Raw genomic sequence first — 22,026 nt, 5'->3', positions numbered from 1 at the left:
AGTGATCCTTTTACTCAGCTGGCCCACTTGTACTTCCAAATTTCTAATGGAAGATCTTGTTTCATTCATGAAACTTACAGTAGCCTTGGACAAATCAGAGACTAGATTTGCTAAATTAGAAGTATTTTATTCAGAGTTCTCTGTCTCTTACTGAGTGGATGATGGAAAAGGTTTATTATTGTTAAACCTGTTTCTTCCACCATTATTAAAGCCTTGTTGAGGCTTTTGATCCTTCCATGAGAAATTGGGGTAATTTCTCCATGATGAGTTATAGGTGTTTCCATAAGGTTCACCTAAGTAATTCACCTCTGCTATTGCAGGGTTCTCAGGATCATAAGCTTCTTCTTCATAAGAAGCCTCTTGAGTACTGTTGGATGCAGCTTGCATTCCATGCAGACTCTGAGAGATCATATTGACTTGCTGAGTCAATATTTTATTCTGAGCCAATATGGCATTCAGAGTATCAACTTCAAGAACTCCCTTCTTCATAGGCGTCCCATTGCTCACAGGATTCCTTTCAGAAGTGTACATGAACTGGTTATTAGCAACCATGTCAATGAGTTCTTGAGCTTCTGCAGGCGTTTTCTTTAGGTGAATGGATCCACCTACAGAAGTGTCCAGTGACATCTTTGATATCTCAGATAAACCATCATAGAATATATCCAGGATGGTCCATTCTGAAAGCATGTCAGAAGGACACTTTTTGGTCAACTGTTTGTATCTTTCCCAAGCTTCATAGAGGGATTCACCTTCTTTCTGTCTGAAGGTTTGAACATCAGCTCTAAGCTTGCTCAGCTTTTGAGGAGGAAAGTACTTGGCTAAGAAAGCCGTGACCAGCTTATCCCAAGAGTTCAGGCTGTCTTTGGGTTGAGAATCCAACCATAATCTAGCTCTGTCTCTTACAGCAAAAGGGAAAAGCATGAGCCTGTAGACTTCAGGATCTACTCCATTAGTCTTAACAGTATCACATATCTGCAAGAATTCAGTTAAGAACTGAAAAGGATCTTCAGATGGAAGTCCATGAAACTTTCAGTTCTGCTGCATCAGAAAAACTAATTGAGGTTTCAGCTCAAAGTTATTTGCTCCAATGGCAGGAATGGAGATGCTTCTTCCATGTAAATTGGAATTAGGTGCAGTAAAGTCACCAAGCATCTTCCTTACATTATTATTATTTTCGGCTGCCATCTCCTCTTCCTGTTCGAAAATTTCTGAAAGGTTATCTCTGGATTGTTGTATTTTAGCTTCTCTTAGTTTCCTTTTCAGAGTCCTTTCAGGTTCTGGATCTGCTTCCACAAGAATGTTCTTATCCTTGCTCCTGCTCATATGACAAAGAAGAGGGCACACAAAAATAATAACAATAGAGATCCTCTTTACCACAGTATAAAGGTCCTTATGTGAGTAGAAGAAAAGAAGAAGAGGAAATTCGAACACAGATGGAAGAGGGGGTTCGAATTTAGTGAGTGATGTGAAGGAAGATGTTAGTATATCAATAAACAAATAGAAGAAGATGAGAGGGGGAAGTGAATTTTCGAAAACAATTTTTGAAAAAGAGTTAGTGATTTTTGAAAATAGTTTTTGAAAAATGTTAGTAGTTTTTCGAAAATTAAGATTTAAAAATTAAAATAATTAATAAATTAAAAAGAAATTTTGAAAAAAAGGGGGAAGATATTTTCGAAAATGAGAGAGAGAGAGTTAGTTAGGTAGTTTTGAAAAAGATAAGAAACAAACAAAAAGTTAGTTAGTTAGTTGAAACAAATTTTTGAAAAGATAAGAAGTTAGGAAGTTAGAAAAGATATTTTGAAATCATATTTTTGAAAAAGATAAGATAAGAAGATATTTTTGAAAAGATATGATTGAAGTTAGTTTTGAAAAAGATTTGATTTTTAAGATCTCAATTAATGACTTGATTCATAAGAAATCACAAGATATGATTCTAGAACTTAAAGTTTGAATCTTTCTTAACAAGCAAGTAACAAACTTCAAATTTTTGAATCAAAACATTAATTGATTATGTTATTTTCGAAAATTTGATATAAAAATAAGAAAAAGATTTTTGAAAAATATTTTTGGAATTTTCGAAAATAACTAAGAATTTTGAAAAGATTTGATTTTTGAAAAAGATTTTGAGAAAGATAAGATTTTCAAATTGAAAATTTGATTTGACTCATAAGAAACAACTTGATTTTAAAAACTTTTGAAAAAGTCAAATCTAATTTTCAAATTTATGAGAGAGAAAGAAGGAAAGATATTTTTTTATTTTTGAATTTTTATGATGGGAGAGAAAAACACTAAAAAGATGCAATGCATGAAATTTTTAGATCAAAACATGTGATGCATGCAAGAATGCTATGAATGTCAAGATGAACACCAAGAACATTATGAATGTCAAAATGAACATCATGGACACAATTTTGAAAAATTTTTAATGCAAAGAAAACATGCAAGATACCAAACTTAGAATTCTTTAATGCTTAGACACTAAGAATTCAAGAATGCATATGAAAAACATGAAAAGACACAAAACAAAAAATCATCAAGATCAAACAAGAAGACTTACCAAGAACAACTTGAAGATCATGAAGAACACTATGAATGCATGAAATTTTCGAAAAATGCTAGATGCATATGCAAGTGACACCAAACTTATGATATGACTCAAGACAAGAAACACAAAATATTTTTTGATTTTTATGATTTTCTAATTTTTTTTTTTGGATTTTTTCGAAAATTATATGAAAAAGAAAAAATAAGGATTCCAAAATTTTTAATATGAATTCCAGGAATCTTGCATTTTTAGTCCAAAGCTTTAGTCCAGGAATTAGACATGGCTCACTAGCCAGCCAAGCTTTCAATGAAAGCTCTGGTCCAAAACACTAGACATGGCCAATGGCCAGCCAAGCTTCAGCATGTAATTCAGACATGACACGCCCAACATACTCATTCCCAAAGGATTTAGACATGGCTTTACAGCCAGCCAGGCTTCAATATGCTTCATGAAACACTAGAATTCATTCTTAAAAATTTTGAATAAAATTTTTGAAAACATTTTTTTTTTCGAAAACAGGTGAGAAAATTTTGAAATATTTTTGAAAAATTTTTGAAAAGAAAACAAAAAGAAAATTACCTAATCTGAGCAACAAGATGAATCGTCAGTTGTCCAAACTCGAACAATCCCCAGCAACGGCGCCAAAAACTTGGTGCACGAAATTGTGATGTCCAGGCTCAAACAATCCCTGGCAACGTGAGCAACTTGGTACGCGTAATCGTGATTACACTTTAATTATGTAAAATTCATGGCTCTTTCTTTCCCTGGCAATGGCGCCAAGAACATGGTGCCAATACCATGGTTCACAACTTCGATACAACTAACCAGCAAGTGCACTGGGTCGTCCAAGTAATACCTTACGTGAGTAAGGGTCGAATCCCACAGAGATTGTTGGTATGAAGCAAGCTATGGTCACCTTGCAAATCTCAGTTAGGCAGATATAAATTGATAATGGTGTTTTCGAATAATAAATAATAAAATAGGGATAGAAACACTTATGTAATTCATTGGTGAGAATTTCAGATAAGCGAATGGAGATGCTTTCGTTCCTCTGAACCTCTGCTTTCCTGCTATCTTCATCCAATCAGTCTTACTCCTTTCCATGGCTGGCTTTATGCAAGGGCATCACCGTTGTTAGTGGCTACATCCCCTCCTCTCAGTGAAAAATATGCTCACATGCTCTGTCACAGCACGGCTAATCATCTATCGGTTCTCGATCATGCTGGAATAGGATTCACCCTCCTTTTGCGTCTGTCACTAACGCCCAGCACTCGCGAGTTTGAAGCTCGTCACAGTCATTCAATCATTGAATCCTACTCGGAATACCACAGACAAGGTTTAGACTTTCCGGATTCTCTTGAATGCCGCCATCATTCTAGCTTACACCACGAAGATTCTGGTTAGGAGATCTAAGAGATACTCATTCTAGCTTATTTCATGTAGAACGGAAGTGTTTGTCAGGCACGTGTTCATAGGGGAGAATGGTGATGAGCGTCACACATAATCATCACCTTCATCATGTTCTTGGGTGCGAATGGATATCTTAGAAGCAAAATAAGATGAATTGAATAGAAAACAGTAGTACTTTGCATTAATCTTTGAGGAACAGTAGAGCTCCACACCTTAATCTATGGAGTGTAGAAACTCTACCGTTAAAAATACATAAGTGAAAGGTCCAGGCATGGCCGTGTGGCCAGCCCCCATGGTCTAAGAATAATGCGTTCAAAGATGTCTAATACAATAGTAAAAGGTCCTATTTATAATAAACTAGCTACTAGGGTTTACATGAGTAAGTAATTGATGCATAAATCCACTTCTGGGGCCCACTTGGTGTGTGTTTGGGATGAGCTTGAGTGTTCCACGTGAAGAGGCCATTTGTGGAGTTGAACGCCAGCTTTTGTGCCAGTTTGGGCGTTCAACTCTGGTTTTGGCTCCTTTTCTGGCGCTGGACGCCAGATTTGGGTAGAAAGTTGGCGTTGAACGCCAGTTTACGTCATCTATTCTTGGCCAAAGTATAAACTATTATATATTGCTGGAAAGCCCTGGAAGTCTACTTTCCAACGCAATTAGAAGCGCGTCATTTTGAGTTCTCTAGCTCCAGAAAATCCACTTTGAGTGTAGGGAGGTCAGAATCCAACAGCATCAGCAGTCCTTCTTCAACCTCTGAATCTGATTTCTGCTCAAGTCCCTCAATTTCAGCCAGAAAATACCTGAAATCACAGAAAAACACACAAACTCATAGTAAAGTCCAAAAATGTGAATTTAACATAAAAACTAATGAAAACATCCCTAAAAGTAACTAGATCCTACTAAAAACATACTAAAAATAATGCCAAAAAGCGTATAAATTATCCGCTCATCAGCCATCAAATCTCGGAAAAAGTATGGACTATTATATATTGCTGGAAAGCCCAGGATGTCTACTTTCTAATGCAATTAAGAGCGCGCCAATTGGGCTTCTGTAGCTCCAGAAAATCCACTTCGAGTGCAGGGAGGTCAGAATCCAACAGCATCTGCAGTCCTTTTTCAGCCTCTGAATCAGATTTTTGCTCAGGTCCCTCAATTTCAGCCAGAAAATACCTGAAATCACAGAAAAACACACAAACTCATAGAAAAGTCCAGAAAAGTGATTTTTATTTAAAAACTAATAAAAACATAATAAAAACTAACTAAAATATACTAAAAACATACTAAAAACAATGCCAAAAAGCGTATAAATTATCCGCTCATCACAACACCAAACTTAAATTGTTGCTTGTCCCCAAGCAAATAAAAATCAAATAGGATAAAAAGAAGAGAATATACAATGAATTCCAAAAACATCTATGAAGATCAGTATTAATTAGATGAGCGGGGCTTTTAGCTTTTTGCCTCTGAATAGTTTTGGCATCTCACTTTATCCTTTGAAGTTCAGAATGATTGGCTTCTATAGGAACTCAGAATCCAGATAGTGTTATTGATTCTCCTAGTTAAGTATGTTGATTCTTGAACACAGCTACTTTATGAGTCTTGGTTGTGACCCTAAGCATTTCTTTTTCCAGTATTACCACCGGATACATAAATGCCACAGACACATAACTGGGTGAACCTTTTCAGATTATGACTCAGCTTTGCTAGAGTCCCCAAATAGAGGTGTCCAGAGCTCTTAAGCACACTCTTTTTGCTTTGGACCACGACTTTAACTGCTCAGTCTCAAGTTTTCACTTGACACCTTCACACCACAAGCACATGGTTAGGGACAGCTTGGTTTAGCCGCTTTGGCCAGGATTTTATTCCTGTGGGCCCTCCTATCCACTGATGCTCAAAGCCTTGGATCCTTTTTATCACCCTTGCCTTTTGGTTTAAAGGGGTATTGGCTTTTTCTGCTTGCTTTTCTTTCTCTTTCTCTTTCTTTTATTATTTTTTTTGCTTCTTTTTTTTTCTTTTTTTCTTTTTTTTTCTGCAAGCTTTTCACAGCTTTTTCTTACTTCAAGAATCAATTTTATGATTTTTCAGATTATCAAATAACATTTCTCCTTTTTCTATCATTCTTTCAAGAGCCAACAATTTTAACATTCATAAACAATCAAATTCAAAAATATGCACTGTTCAAGCATTCATTCAGAAAACAAGAGTATTGCCACCACATCAAAATAATTAAACTGTTTTAAAATTTGAAATTCATGTACTTCTTTTTCTTTTTCAATTAAGAACACATTTTTTTTTCATTTAAGAAAGGTGATGGATTCATAGGACATTCATAGCTTTAAGGCATAGACACTAAGGCACTAATGATCATGTAATAAAGACACAAACATAGATAGAACATAAAGCATATAATTCGAAAAACAGAAAAATAAGAGCAAGGAGATTAAAGAACGGGTCCACCTTAGTGATGGCGGCTTGTTCTTCCTCTTGAAGATCTTATGGAGTGCTTGAGCTCTTCAATGTCTCTTCCTTGCCTTTGTTGCTCCTCCCTCAGGGTTCTTTGGTTTTCTCTAATTTCATGGTGGAGGATGGAATGCTCATGGTGATCCGCCCTTAATTGTCCCATATTGGAACTTAATTCTCCTAGGGAGGTGTTGATTTGCTCCCATTAGTTTTGTGGAGGAAAATGCATCCCTTGAGGCATCTCAGGGATTTCATGATGAGGAATTTCCTCATGCTCTTGGTGAAGTCCATGAGTGGGCTCTCTTGTTTGCTCTATCCTTTTCTTAGTGATGGGCTTGTCCTCTTTAATGAGGAGTCTTGGCCATACTTCATAGAAGTGGTCTTTGATAGACCTTTGAGATGAATCTCTCCATCTCACATGACTCGAAGGTGGAGGCTTTTGCCTTCCCTTTCCTCTTTCTAGAGGTTTCTCCGGCCTTTGGTGCCATAAATGGTTATGGAAAAATAAAAAGCAACGCTTTTACCACACCAAACTTAGAAGGTTTGCTCGTCCTCGAGCAAAAGAAGAAAGAAAAGAGGAGAAGAAGAAGAAATGGAGGAGATGGAGGGTAGTGAAGGTTTCGGCCAAGGTGGGTGGAGTAGTGTGTAGGAAGTGTGAAAATGAAGGAGTGAAGATGGGTTTATATAGGGGTAGAGAGAGGGTTGGGTTTTGGCCATGTATGGGTGGGTTTGGGAGAGAAAGTAGTTTGGTGAAGGGAGAGAGTGAGTTGAGGTTGGTGGGGATCCTGTAGGGTCCACAGATCCTAAGGTGTCAAGGATTTCTCATCCCTGCACTTGTTAGGCGTGCAAAACGCCCATTGCTGCCAATCCTGGCGTTAAACGCCAGATTGCTGCCCATTTCTGGCGTTTAACGCCAGTTTCTTGCCCTTTTCTGGCGTTAAATGCCCAGAATGGTGCCAGACTGGGCGTTTAACGCCCATTCTGCTACCCTTACTTGCGTTTAAATGCCAGTAAGTTTCTCCTCCAAGATGTGCTATTTTTAATGCTGTTTTTCATTCTGTTTTTGCTTTTTCATTTGTTTTTGTGACTCCACATGATCATCAACCTACAGAAAATATAAAATAATAATAGAAAATAAATAGATATAATAAAATTGGGTTGCCTCCCAACAAGCGCTTCTTTATTGTCTTTAGCTGGACCTTGACTGAGTTTTATTCTAGTCTCAGTTTTAAGCATTCTTGCTCAAAATTACTTTCAAGATAATGTTTGATTCTCTGTCCATTAACAATGAACTTTTTGTCAGAATCAATATCCTGAAGCTCAACATATCCATATGGTGACACACCTGTAATCACATATGGTCCCTTCCACCGGGATTTTAATTTCTCGGGGAATAACCTGAGTCTAGAGTTGAATAGCAGAACTTTTTGTCCTGGCTCAAAGACTCTAGATGACAATTTCTTGTCATGCCACTTTTTTGCTTTTTCCTTATAAATTTTTGCATTTTCAAAAGCATTGAGTCTGAACTCCTCTAGCTCATTTAGCTGGAGCAATATTTTCTCACCAGCTAACTTAGCATCCAGGTTTAGGAATCTGGTTGCCCAGTAGGCTTTATGTTCTGGTTCTACGGGCAGATGACAGGCCTTGCCATACACAAGCTGGTATGAAGAGGTTCCTATAGGAGTCTTGAATGCTGTTCTGTGTGCCCACAGAGCATCATCCAAGCTCTTTGCCCAATCCTTTCTACGGGCAATTACAGTTCATTCCAGGATTCTCTTTAGTTCTCTATTAGAGACTTCAGCCTGCCCATTTGTTTGTGGATGATATGGAGTTGCTACTTTGTGGCTAATTCCATATCGAACCATAGCAGAGTAAAGCTGTTTATTGCAGAAATGGGTGCCCCCATCACTGATTAGTACTCTGGGAACACCAAATCTGCTGAAAATATATTTCTGGAGGAACTTCAGCACAGTCTTGCTATCATTAGTGGGTGTGGCAATTGCCTCCACGCATTTAGATACGTAGTCTACTGCTACCAGAATGTAAGTGTTTGAGTATGATGGTGGGAAAGGACCCATGAAGTCAATACCCCATACATCAAACAACTCAATCTCTAAGATCCCTTATTGAGGCATGGCATAACCATGAGGCAAGTTACCAGCTCTTTGGCAACTATCACAGTTACGCACAAACTCTCGGGCATCTCTATAGAGAGTAGGCCAATAGAAGCCACATTGGAGGACTTTAGTGGCTGTTCGCTCACTTCCAAAATGTCCTCCATACTGTGATCCATGGCAATGCCACAGGATCTTCTGTGCCTCCTCTCTAGGGACACATCTGCGGATCATTCCGTCTGTGCATCTCTTAAAGAGATATGGTTCATCCCATAAGTAGTACTTTGCATCAGAAATTAGTTTTTTCTTTTGCAACCTGCTGTACTCCTGGGGTATGAACCTCACAACTTTATAATTTGCAATGTCTGCAAACCATGGTGCTTCCTGAATGGCAAAAAGTTGCTCATCTGAAAAGGTCTCAGAGATCTCAGTAGGAGGGAGGGACACCCCTGCTACTGGTTCTATCCGGGACAGGTGATCAGCTACCTGGTTCTCTGTCCCTTTTCTGTCTCTTATTTCTATATCAAACTCTTGCAGAAGCAACACCCATCTTATGAGCCTGGGTTTTGAATCCTACTTTGTGAGTAGATATTTAAGAGCAGCATAGTCAGTATACACAATCATTTTTGAACCTACTAAATAGGATCTAAACTTGTCAATGGCATAAACCACTGCAAGTAACTCCTTTTCTGCGGTTGTGTAATTCTTCTGTGCGTCATTTAGAACATGACTGGCATAGTAAATGACGTGCAGAAGCTTGTTATGCCTTTGTCCCAACACTGCACCAATGGCATGGTCACTGGCATCACACATTAATTCGAATGGTAATGTCCAGTTAGGTGAAGACTTCCAGGAACTTCTCTACCATATCAGAGAAGATAGAGAGCATGCACCTCTGAAAGGTTGCAGCTGCATTGCACAGACCAAAAGGCATTCTTTTGTAAGCAAATACTCCAGATGGACATGTGAATGCTGTTTTCTCTTGGTCTTGAGGATCCACTGCAATTTGGTTGTAGCCTGAATAGCCATCCAAAAAGCAGTAGTATTCATGGCCTGCTAGCCTCTCTAGCATCTAGTCTATGAATGGTAAAGGAAAATGATCCTTTCTGGTGGCTGTATTGAGCCTTCTGTAGTCAATACACATACGCCACCCTGTAACTATTCTTGTGGGAACCAGTTCATTCTTTTCATTATGAACCACTGTCATGCCTCCCTTCTTGGGGACAACTTGGACAGGGCTCACCCAGGGGCTATCAGAAATAGGATAAATAATCCCAGCCTCTAGTAACTTAGTGGCCTCTTTCTGCACCACTTCCTTCATGGCTGAATTTAGCCGCCTCTGTGGTTGAACCACTGGCTTAGCATCATCCTCCAATAGGATCTTGTGCATGCATCTTGCTGGGCTAATGCCCTTAAGATCACTTATGGACCACCCAAGAGCTGTCTTGTGTGTCCTTAGCACTTGAATTAGTGCTTTCTCTTCCTGTGGATTTAAAGCAGAGCTTATGATCACTGGAAAAGTGTCACCTTCTCCCAAAAATGCATATTTCAAGGATGGTGGTAGTGGTTTGAGCTCTGGTTTAGGAGGTTTCTCCTCTTCCTGAGGGATTTTTAGAGGTTCTTTTATTTCATCTGGTTCCTCCAAATCAGGCTGAACATCTTTAAAGATGTCCTCTAGCTCTGATTCAAGATTCTCAGTCATATTGATCTCTTCCACCAAAGAGTCAATAATATCAGTGCTCATGCAGTCATTTGATGTGTCTGGATGCTGCATAGCTTTGACAGCATTTAACTTGAACTCATCCTCATTGACTCTCAGGGTCACTTCCCCTTTTTGTACATCAATAAGAGTTCGTCCAGTTGCTAGGAAAGGTCTTCCTAGAATGAGAGTTGCACTCTTGTGCTCCTCCATTTCCAGCACTACAAAGTCAGTGGGAAAGGCAAATGGCCCAACTTTGACAATCATGTCCTCAATAATGCCTGATGGATATTTAATGGAGCCATCAGCAAGTTGAAGACATATCCGGGTTGGTTTGACTTCTTCAGTCAACCCAAGCTTTCTGATAGTGGATGCAGGTATTAGGTTGATACTTACTCCAAGGTCACATAGAGCTGTCTTGGTGCAAGCATCCTCTAACGTGCATGGTATCATAAAGCTTCCTGGATCTTGAAGCTTTTCTGGTAAGCTTTTTAGAATGACTGCACTGCATTCTTCAGTGAGAAACACTCTTTCAGTTTCTCTCCAATCCTTCTTATGACTTAAGATCTCTTTCATGAACTTAGCATAAGAGGGTATTTGCTCAAGTGCCTCTGCAAACGGGATCTTTATTTCAAGAGTCCTGAGATAGTCTGCAAAGCGGGCAAATTGTTTATCCTGTTCCGCTTGGCAGAGCTTCTGAGGATAAGGCATCTTGGCTTTATATTCTTCAACCTTAGTTGCTGCAGGTTTATTCCCTACAGAAGTGGTTGGAGAAGCCTTCTTAGAGGGGTTACTATCAGCACTTGCAGGTGTCTGATTCCTTATTGGCGTTTGAACGCCAGCTTCCCACCCTTTTCTGGCGTTTGAACACCAGAACTGGGCAAGGGATGGGCATTTAATGCTAACTTTTCCCCCTTTTCTGGCGTTTGAACGCCAGAGTTATTCCTCTCTGGGCTCTTGATGTCCTCAGAGGGATTTTGGGCAGTGGTTTGGTCATCCTCTGTCATTTGTTCCTTTCTTGACTTTCTGCTACTTTGAGCTGAGTTATTCAATGTCTTCCCGCTCCTTAGTTGGACAGCTTGGCATTCTTCTGTTATCTGTTTAAATAGCTGCTTTCTTGTCTGATTCAATTGTGCTTCTATATTCTTGTTAGCATTTTTAGTGTCTTGGAGCATCTCTTTAAATTTTGCTAATTGTTTTGTCATAAGGAGTAATTGCTGATTAAGTTCAACAATCTGTTCTTGAGGATTAGGATCAGTAGTTACTGCCATAGCCTCTTCTTTTTTGGAGGACTCACTGTTTGAGTACAGATGTTGATTTCTAGCAACTATATCTATGAGTTCTTGAGCCTCTTCAATTGTTTTTCTCATGTATATAGATCCACCAGCTGAGTGGTCTAGAGACATCTGAGCTTTTTCTGTAAGTCCATAGTAGAAGATGTCTAACTGTACCCACTCTGAAAACATTTCAGAGGGGCATTTTCTTAACATCCCTCTGTACCTCTCCCAGGCATTATAAAGAGATTCATGATCCTCTTGTTTAAAACCTTGGATGTCCAGCCTTAGCTGTGTCATCCTTTTTGGAGGGTAAAATTGATTCAGGAATTTGTCTATTAATTGTCTCCATGTTTTTATGCTTGATGTGGGTTGGTTATTTAACCACCTCTTAGCTTGATCTTTTACAGCAAATGGAAACAATAATAATCTGTAGACATCCTGATCCACTTCTTTATCACGTACTGTGTCAGCAATTTGTAAGAAATGTGCCAGAAACTTAGTAGGTTCTTCCTGTGGAAGACCGGAATACTGGCAATTTTGCTGCACCATGATAATAAGCTGAGGATTTAGCTCAAAGCTGCTTGCTTTGATGGGAGGTATACAGATGCTACTCCCATATGCAGCTGTAATGGGGTTAGCATATGACCCCAGAGTTCTTCTGGACTATCCACTTCCACTTATGTCCATGATGGAGAAAAGGGAATTTATATGAATTTTTTTTTATTTAATTAAAAGTAACCGAAAAAAATAAAACAAAATAAATGAAAAATAAAATAAAAGTTTCGAAAATTTAAGAAAAAGTAAAAAGATAAATAAATAATTCGAATGCTAAAATGGCTAATTAATTAAAAAGATTTGAAAAAATTTGGATATGATTTTCGAAAATTAGAGGAAAATGAAATAAAAGCAAATTGAAAACTTAATTAATTAATTAATTAGAAAGATTTTGGAATTAGCAATCAAAAAGATATGATTGAAAATTATTTTGAAAAAGATATGATTGAGAAGATATGATTGCAATTTGTAAAAAAAAAAGATATGATTGAAAATTATTTTGAAAAAGATATGATTGAGAAGATATGATTGTAATTTATAAAAAAAGATATGATTGAAAAGATATGATTGGCGAAATTAAAAAAGATTTGATTTTTGAAAAAAATTTGAAAAGATCAATTTTTGAAATTAGAATATTGACTTGACTAAAAAAAAGATATAATTTTAAAAATCTTTGACTAAATTAATGCAAAATTTCGAAATTTATGAGTAAAATAAGGAAAAGATATTTTTTTAATTTTTGAATTTTAATGAGGAAAGAGAAAAACAACAAAATGACACTAAACTTAGAAATTTTAGATCAAAACAAAGAGAACAAATAAGAAAACTTTGAATGTCAAGATGAACACCAAGAACACTTTGAAGATCAAAATGAACACCAAGAACAAATTTTTGAAAAATTTTTAAGTAAATAAAAGCACAAAAACACCAAACTTAAATTTTTTAGAAAATCAAACACAAATTTTCGAAAATTTAAGGGAAAACACAAAGAAGACACCAAACTTACAATTTTTTAAAGATCAAGAAAGAACTAGGAACATGCAAATTCGAAAAATTAAAAGAAAATAAAAGCATGCAATTGATACTAAACTTAAAATATGAAACTAAACTCAAATAAAAGACTCTAAACCAACAAAAATAAAATATTCCTAATCTAAGCAACAAGATAAACCGTCAGTTGTCCAAACTCGAACAATCCCTGGCAACGGCGCCAAAAACTTGGTGCACAAAATTACAATCACACTTTTGCAACTCCGCATAACTAACCAGCAAGTGCACTGGGTCGTCCAAGTAATACCTTACGTGAGTAAGGGTCGATCCCACGGAGATTGTCGGCTTGAAGCAAGCTATGGTTATCTTGTAACTCTTAGTCAGGATATCAATAATTCTTAGATTTAATTGTAAAAAGTAAAAGAACATGAAATAAATACTTGTTATGCAGTAATGAAGAACAGGTTGAGGCTTTGGAGATGCTTTGTCTTCTGAATCTCTGCTTTCCTACTATCTTCTTCTTCATGCACGCAAGGCTCCTTCCATGGCAAGCTTTATGTTGGGCATCACCGTTGTCAATGGCTACTTCCCGTCTTCTCAGTGAAAACGTTCCAAATGCGCTGTCACCGCACGGCTAATCATCTGTCGATTCTCGATCATGTCGGAATAGGATCCATTGATCTTTTTGCGTCTGTCACTATGCCCAACACTCGCGAGTTTGAAGCTCGTCACAGTCATCCCTTCCCAGATCCTACTCAGAATACCACAGATAAGGTTTAGACGTTCCGGATCTCAGGAATGGCCGCCAATAATTCTAGCCTATACCACGAAGGTTCCAATCTTAGATTAGAAACCCAAGAGATACACATTCAAGCTTGATTGCATGTAGAACGGAGGTAGTTGTCAGGCACGCGTTCATAGGTGAGAATGATGATGATTGTCATGGATCATCACATTCATCAGGTTGAAGTGCGAATGAATATCTTAGAATAGAAGCAAGCGTGATAGAATGGAAAACAGTAGTAATTGCATTAATTCATGAAGAACAGCAGATCTCCTCACCCCCAACAATGGGGTTTAGAGACTCATGCCGTAGAAGATACAATATGAAATGTGTAAAGTGTCATAAGGTACAAGATGAATCACTAAAAGTAGTTTTTATAGTAAACTAGTGACCTAGGGTTACAGAAAATGAGTAAGCTAGGGTGTTTAGTGTAAAAATCCACTTTCGGGGCCCACTTGGTGTGTGATTGGGCTGAACATTGAAGTTTTCATGTGTAGAGACTTTTCTTGGAGTTAAACGCCAGCTTTTGTGCCAGTTTGGGCATTTAACTCCAGCTTTTGTGCCAGTTCTGGAGTTAAACGCCAGAATTCTTGAGCTGACTTGGAATGCCTATTTGGGCCATCAAATCTCGGGAAAAGTATAGACTATTATATATTGCTGGAAAGCCCAGGATGTCTACTTTCTAACGCAATTAAGAGCGCGCCAATTGGGCTTCTGTAGCTCCAGAAAATCTACTTCGAGTGCAGGGAGGTCAGAATCCAACAGCATTTGTAGTCCTTTTTCAGCCTCTGAATCAGATTTTTGCTCAGGTCCCTCAATTTCAGCTAGAAAATACCTGAAATCACAGAAAAACACACAAACTCATAGTAAAGTCCAGAAAAGTGATTTTTATTTAAAAACTAATAAAAACATAATAAAAACTAACTAAAATATACAAAAAACATACTAAAAACAATGCCAAAAAGCGTATAAATTATCCGCTCATCAGCTATTCACACTATTCACAATATGCACAATAGCCAAGAATACAACACCATTGCAACTCCCCGACAACGGCGCCAAAAAATTTGATGAATGGCCTAAAGCGGGTTAGGAATTTATCTCAAAATAAGATTGGAATTGTAAGTATAGTTTCCAACCCAACAATCGGCCAACGATCAAATTTAAATAAAAAATTATCACAATTCAAAACAAATATTATAACCGAGAGTATTTAACTCCCGGATCGTCTTCCCTAGGAGTTGCAATGAAATGTGCATATTATTTGCTATGGAAAATTTTTGGGGTTTTGGTTGAAAGAGGCAAGAAATGTAAAATGTAAGAAATAAAATAGCATGCAAGTAATTTAAATCAAAGCAATTAAAATAAATGAAAATGAAATTAAATGACAAAAAGGACTCTTGGTAGGAATTGGAGAATTAAGAATTCCTATCCTAGTTATGGACCACAAACATGGTAATTGTGTGGAATTAATCCCAATTAGTCAATCCTAACATCGAGAATTAGTCAAAAGAGCATAATTGATCCCAATCCACAAGTCCTTGCCAACTCCATTAATGGAAGGCTTAATGTTAGTGGAAACCAAATCAATTAACAATCCTCACACAATGTGGAATGGACATCCACAACTCAATTTTACCCAATCACACAATTTTCCAACCAAGAGTGTGAAAAACTAGGCAAAAATCCAACCAAATATTTTATCAAATACTTGGTGGGCATAAAAATAAAGCATGATAAAATAACAAAAATTAATAAATGCTACAACTACTAAGCAAGGAAAGTAAAGATAGCAACTCAATTAAGCAATAAAGGACATGAAAACATAAATTGCATTAAATGTAAATTAAAATAACAAGAGTGTGCATAACATAAAAATAACCAAAATGAGAAATTAGCAAGACAAACTAAGGAAATTAACACAATAGAACAAAGAAAAGTAGAAGAAACTAGATAAAAATAAGAATTAAAAACAGAAATTACAAAGAAATTAAACTAAGAAACCCTAATTCTAGAGAGAAGGGGGAGCTTCTCTCTCTAGAAAACAACCTACATAATGCTAAACTAATCCTAATTTATTCCCCCCCTCCCTCTTCACATGGAATGAGGCCTCTTTTGATATAGCAAGAATCAGCTTCAAAGAGTCCCAAAACTAGGCTCTGGAGGCCCAGAAATCGCCCCCAGCGATTTGCATTAATGAGGTCACGTGCTGGCTGTGATGCGTATGCATGGGTCACGCGTACGTGTCGTCTGGCGTTTTCTTCTTGTGCGCACGCACAGGATGTTGTGCGTATGCACACATGGCTTTGTGGTTCTTATGCGTACGCACAGTGGTTTGTGCGCACGCACACTCCAATGTGTGCTTTTCCTTTATTTTCTTCATGTTTTCTCCCTCTTGCAAGCTCTTCTTCCATCTTTACCAAGCCATTCCTACCTTTTACATCTGAAATCACTCACAAACAACATCAAGGTATCGAATGGATGGCAAATGGGATAAAATAGGTTAAATTAGGCACAAAATAGCATGTTTTCACAATTAAGCTCAAATAAGGGAGAGAACACAAAAGTATGCTATTTGGATGAATAAATGTAGGTTTATATGATGAAATCCACTCAAATCAAACCAAAATATGTCGTCAAATATGGATTCATCAGATTCCAAAGCTTGTGCACCCAAATCTTGTTGTGAATTTCTTGCATTCCATCTAGGTAACAAGTATTTGAAATTCCCAATTCCTATAACACAATAGCAACAAAACTCATAATGCAATGGGTGAGAATTCATAGGATAAAAAAGAAAATAAAAACCAAGGTAATAAGGACAAATAAAATGAACTCCTAAAACTAGAAAAAAAACAAGCAATCAATCAAAAACAAACTATTCACATATTCACATATTAACATATTCACAATAGCAAAAAATAAGCAAGTAACATATGCACAATCAACCAAAAATAAGCTATTCACAATATCCACAATATGCACAATAGCCAAGAATATAACACCATTGCAACTCCCTGGCAACGGCGCCAAAAATTTGATAGAGACCAAATTGTAGGTTAGGAGTTTCAAAAAAATATATTTTTCGTTGCAAGTATAGCTCCGGATCAACAATTGACCCTAATAAAATTTTAATTCAAGAAATTGTCACAATCCAAAGCAAATATAAACTGAGAGTATTTAAACTCTTGGGTCGTCTTCCCTAGGAGTTGCAATTAAATGCTCAATCATTGGCTATGGGGGAGTTTTTGGGGTTTTGATAATAAGAGGCAAGAAATTATAATGGCAAGTAATTAAATGGAAAGCAAGTAAAGTAACAAAAATGGAAATTAAATTGCAAAAAGAGCTCTTGGCAAGAATTGGGGAATTAAGAATTCCTATCCTAGTTATAGACCACAAACATGGTAATTGTGTGGAATTAATCCCAATTAGTCAATCCTAACATTGAGGATTAGTCAAAAGGGCATAATTGAAACCCACAAATTCTTACCAACTCTATTAATGGCTTAGTGTTAGTAGAAACCAAATCAATTAACAATTCTCACACAATGTGGAATGGACATCCACCACTCAAGTTCACCCAATTACCCAATTTCCCAACCAAGAGTGTGAAAAAAACTAGGCAAAAATCCAACCAAGCATTTTATCAAACACTTGGAAGGCATGAAAAAAAAGCATGATAAAATAACAAGAAATAATAAATTCTACAGCTACCAAGCAAGGAAAGTAAGAATAGCAACTCAATTCAACAATAAAAGAGTATGAAACATAAATTGTATTAAATGAAAATCAAAATAACAAGAGTGTTCATAAACATAAAAAGTAACAAAAATGAGAAATTAACAAGATAACATGAGAAAATTAAGGCAATAGAACAAAGAAATGTAGAAGAAACTAGATGAAAACAAGAATTAAAAGTAGAAATTACAAAGAAATTAAACTAAAAACCCTAGGTTCTAGAGAGAAGGGGGAGCTCTCTCTTTAGAAAAAGACCTACATGATGTTAAGCTAACCCTAATTTCTCCCCCCTTCACATGGAATGAGGGCCCCTTTGATATAGCAAGAATCAGTTTCAGAAAGTCCCAAAACTGGGCTCTGGAGGCCCAGAAATTGCCCCCAGTGATTTGCATTAAGTGAGTCACGTCCTGGGACTTGTGCGTACGAACAGGTGTGTGCGTATGCACACATGCTGATTTTTCCTCTTGTGCGTGGGCACAGGTGCTGATTTTGACCTTTGTGTGTAGGCACAGACTTGTGCGTGGGCACAGTTGCTGATTTTGACTCTTGTGCGTAGGCACAGATGGTGTGCGTGGGTACACTCTTAAATGCTTTTCTCCTTTATTTTCTTCATATTTTCTCCCAATTCCATGCTTTTCTTCCACTCTTATCAAGCCATTCCACCCTATTACACCTGAAATCACTCATCAAAACCATCAAGGCATCGAATGAAATGAAAGTGGAATAAAATTGATTAAATTAATCACAAAATAGCATATTTTCACAATTAAGCTCAATTTAGGGAGAGAACACAAAAGCATGCTATTTGGATGAATAAATGTGGGTTTATGTGATGAAATCCACTCAAATCAATCCAAAATTTATCATCAAATATGGATTCATCACTTTACAGGAGCTCTGCCCGCTATAGTTGAAGGATGAGTGACGGAGGAAAAATGTCGGTAAAGATTTTCATAAAAATTATCGCGTTGCAAGTATAGTTCTAAACTGACAATTAAACCTCAATCAATGTTTAAATTGTTTGTCACTTAAGCAAACCCAATAAAATTAACCGAAGTATTTAAATCTCAGGTCGTCTCTCAAGAAATTGCAGGGGAAGTGTAGTTTATTATTGGTTATGGGAAAGTATAATTTTGGGGTTTTTAAATAAGGAATAAGAAAATATAGATTGCGAGAAAAATAAACTAATAACTAAGAAAGCTCTTAGCAAGGATTGAGAGTTAGAAGTCCTATCCTCATTATTATCGTCAATTGTGATGGTAAATATAAATTGCCTTCACTTAGTTAACCTCTAACCAATGGAGGAAGGTCAAGTGTATACAATCAACTTGAGTTCACAAGTCCTAGTCAACTCATAGTGAGAGACTAGCTTTGGTGAAGTTCAAGCTAACCGGTAATCTCCAATTACTATTCAACGAAAGACTTTTTATAACTCAAGAGTCTCTAAATACTCAATCCAAGCTAAGAATACAAAAATCTAATTTAAAATCCAACCAAGCATTTTATCAAACACTTGGTAGGCACAAAATAAAAGCATAGAAAAGTAATAAGAAAATATAAAATCTAAGACCAACAATTGCAAGGAATCAATAATAACAAATGAAGAAAGAAGCATTAAACATGAAATACCTCAAATTGCATTAAAAAGAAAATTGAATCTAACATGAAGAGTTCATAAACTAAATTGAAAAAATAAAGAAATCAACCAAAGAAGATAAACTAAGATGCTAGAATAATAGAATGTTGATTAGAAACTAAATTAAAGTAAGATGGGAATCTGAATTGGAGAAGAAATAAAACTAAAAATCCTAAAACCTAGAAAGAGGAGAGAGCCTCTCTCTCTAGAAACCTACATCTAAAATCTAAAGTGTGAAATTAATGAGAAGTGAATGATTCCCCCTTCCAGCTTCACTCTACAGCCTCTAATCTGTATTTTCGGGCCTGAAACTGGGTCAAAAGCAGCCCAGAAATTGCCCCCAGTGAATTCGCTTTACTGAGGCACGTGACGCTCGTCACACGTACACGTCAGCCACACGTACGCGTCGCTGGACTTTTCACTGGCCACGCGTAGGTGTCAGCCACGCATGCGCGTGATGACTGCACATCATGTTATGTTTTTCTATGCTTTTTCATACAAGAAGTTAATGATTAATGCTTAATTATTAAGTGTTTTAGTTCTTAAATAGTATATTGTTTTGATCTTTTGATTTGATAAATTTTGTAGGAAGGAAGTAGAAAAAGAAGCAAAAAAAGCACAAATTAAGCTCAAAAGAAAAGAAGAATTTTTGGATACACTTTGAAGCTGGAGCATGCTTTTGGAACCTTAGGCCACGCTTTTAAAAGCGTGGCCCATAATTAAATCAAGAAAACTTGCTCCGTTCTTCACAAAAGAGTGCCCTTGGCGCAAGCGCTACGCTCTTCATTCAAGAGCGCTTGCGATAGTGAGCTGGAAAATTCACCAGTGATGCGTACGCGTGGGTGACTGATAAACCACTATTTTATGGTTTATCTTGTGCTCAATTGAGTGGTTTATATCTACTCTTTACCCACTTATTCATACTATTTGCATGGTTTTATATTTCCTTCCTAATTATGTGTTTTGATTGAAAACATGATTCTTTGATCTTATATTTGCTTATTATTAATCCTCTCTTATCACCATTAGATGCCTTGATATGTGTGTTAAGTGTTTTAAGATATTATAAGGCAGGAATGGCTCAAAGGATGAAAAGGAAGCATGCAAAAGTGGAAGGAATACAAGAAGTTAGAGAAATTGCTAAGCTGTCCAGCCTGACCTCTTCGCACTCAAACGACTATAACTTTAGCTATAGAGATCCAAATGACGCGGTTCCAGTTGCGTTGGAAAGCTAACGTCCGGATCTTCGATTTGATATATAATATGTTATAGTTTCTATGATGCTAGGCGACGCAACTGCGTGATCCATGCGGCCACGTCACAGTGACGGAAATCCAGCGTGGCAAAATTCGAAACCAGCGAATTCTGCACTGTTTCTGACCCAGTTTGTGCCCCAAAAAACACAGATTAGAGGATATAAAGTGGGGGACTGCATCCATTCATGAGGAGGCTCTCATAATTCACAATTTTAGGAGTAGATGTAGTTTTTAGAGAGAGAGGTTCTCTCGTCTCTCTTAGGATTTAGGATTAGGATTCCTCTTAAAGGAATTAGGATGTATTATTATTTCAACTTTATTATTTCAACTTCTTCCCAGGTTCAATGTTCTTTTTATTTCTTTTCTCAATTTTGTTTATGACTCTCTATGTTTAGATTGATTTTCTATTTAATATATCTTGAGGTATTTCAGACTTATGATTGCTCCTTTTTATTATATAAATAATTTGGATTTTTCCCTTTTGGCTTTGGTTGATTTATTGGTAATGCTTGAGCTGTCAAATAAAGCAGTGGTTGAAATTGGGAGTTGCTCCAATAACTCTAGTCTTTCCATAAGGAATTGACTAGGACCTGAGGATTAAGCTAATTAATCCACTTGATTTACCTTCATAGTTAGAGGTTAACAAAGTGGGATTAAAACCCAATTCTCATTACAATTGACAAGAATAGGACTTCTAGTTCTTCATACTTTGCCAAGAGTTTATTTTATTATTATTATTTTATTTTATTTGTCATATAACATATTCCCACCTTACTTCCTAAACCCCAATTTACAAACTCATAACCAATAATAAGAACATACCTCCCTGCAATTCCTTGAGAAGACGACCCGAGGTTTAAATACTCGGTTATCAATTTTAAAGGGGTTTGTTACTTGTGACAACCAAAACGTTTGTACGAAGGGATTTTTGTCAGTTTAGAGACTATATCTACAACGCGACTGTTTTTATGACATTCTTTACTGGCAAAAACCCCGACGTCAAAATGGCGCCGTTGCCGGGGAATTGCAAACGTGTGCCTTATTATTGGTTATTGTAAATATTTTTTTTGATTTTTGCTGTTTATTTATTTTTATTTTTGTTTTTATTTTTGCTTTTCCATAAATTAAGAGGTTTTTTGTTTTTATTTAGTTATTAAAAAATTTTTTCAAAAATTTGTTCTTAGTGTTCATCTTGATCTTCAAGTTGTTCTTCACGTTCATCTTGACCTTCAAGCTGTTCTTAGTTGTTTTCTTCGTTTTGATCTAAAAATTTGAAATTTGGTATCATTTTTTTGTTTTTCTCTTTCCTCATTAAATTCAAAAATATTTTTAATTAATTTTTTCGAAAAAAAAATATTCAGATTTTTATTTTTAAAATTTTTTATCTTATCTTATCTTATTTCAAAAATCAAATTTCAAAATTCAAATTTAAAAATTTTCAAAATTTAAATTTAAAAAAATTTTTCAAATTTCAAATTTCAAAAATTCAAAATTCAAAAATTTAAAATTCAAAATTTCAAAATTTCAAAATTTAATTTTCAAATTAAAAATTTAAATAACCT

The 22,026-nt window shown here is 36.5% G+C and overlaps 1 non-coding gene across 1 annotated transcript; it reads left to right on the top strand.

Annotated features, from left to right (window-relative positions):
* The first annotated feature begins 681 nt into the window (after positions 1 to 681).
* Positions 682 to 789, top strand: LOC112724651 (small nucleolar RNA R71). Its single transcript, XR_003163805.1, has one exon. It is a non-coding gene; the product is annotated as a small nucleolar RNA R71 (small nucleolar RNA).
* The last annotated feature ends 21,237 nt before the right edge of the window (positions 790 to 22,026 follow it).

Source organism: Arachis hypogaea, chromosome 11, assembly GCF_003086295.3.
Source record: "Arachis hypogaea cultivar Tifrunner chromosome 11, arahy.Tifrunner.gnm2.J5K5, whole genome shotgun sequence".
Taxonomy (NCBI): Eukaryota; Viridiplantae; Streptophyta; class Magnoliopsida; order Fabales; family Fabaceae; genus Arachis; species Arachis hypogaea.
The sequence above is the reverse complement of the archived record's forward strand: the minus strand, read 5'-3'. Positions and strand labels throughout refer to the sequence as shown.